Below are 1,051 nucleotides of genomic sequence, written 5' to 3'. Positions count from 1 at the left end.
GGTGCTGGCGGTGGCGCCGTCCGTGAGGGGGGCCAAAACCCGGAGACGCGTGCCGCCTCTTCGGACATGCCACCACACCACCCCGCATGTATGAGGGCCCGGTGCGACGCTCCGGTGGCATTGCTACCCCCAGGGCTCCTGTCCTCCCTAACCCTAGAGCGGTTGACCACGAGATCTTGCCCTTTGACTTTCCACGAACAGGCTTTGAACAGTGGACCTCTCCACGCGGTTGTGTTAGGTCAGCTCAGAGGGACACCTGGGAGCAACATCCGGGCCAAACCGACAGCTACGTCCCCTTCGTGTAGACCCGATGCGTCCGTTTCCCCCCTCCAGGTGCCGGTGGCGGCGCCATCTGTGAGGGGGGGCACACCCGGACACGCGTGAAGGGCGTTTGCAACCACCACAACACTTCCAAACACATGAGAGGCTGCCTACGCAAGATTTGGCGGCATGCTAGCCCCCGGAGGCCGCCGGCCACAGCCGTAGGCGCGCGAAGGGCAATCCGCGTAGAGGGGATTTTTCGGATACTTCTCCATCACCAAAAATTATGAAAAAAATATTATCGTTCCTATAGCACATGTGCACACGTCGTGCAAAAAAAACTCATGATTTATCGCGCTCCGAGTATTTAATAATATTCACGCCGCATCGTTACCGCAGAATGGCTACTACCGTGTCATCGCCGTCCGTTAGGGGGGGCCATGCCCGGAGACGCGTGCCACCTCTTCGGACATGCCACCACACCACCCCGCATGTATGAGGGCCCGGTGCGACGCTCCGGTGGCATTGCTACCCTCCCAGGGCCCCCAACCCGCCTAACCCTGTAGCGTTTGACCACGGGATCTAGCCCTTTGACTTTGCACGGACAGGATTTGACCAGTGGACCTCTCCATCCGGTTGTGTTAGGTCAGCCCATAGGAACACTTTGGAGCAACATCCGGGCCAGACCCACAGCAAGATCCCCTCCGTGTAGACCCGACGCGTCCGTTTCCCCCCTCCAGGTGCCGGCGGTGGCGCCGTCCGTGAGGAGGGCCAAACCCCGGAGATGCGT

This window comes from Triticum aestivum, chromosome 2B (assembly GCF_018294505.1).
Source record: "Triticum aestivum cultivar Chinese Spring chromosome 2B, IWGSC CS RefSeq v2.1, whole genome shotgun sequence".
Classification (NCBI taxonomy): Eukaryota; Viridiplantae; Streptophyta; class Magnoliopsida; order Poales; family Poaceae; genus Triticum; species Triticum aestivum.
Note: the sequence above shows the minus strand (reverse complement) of the source record.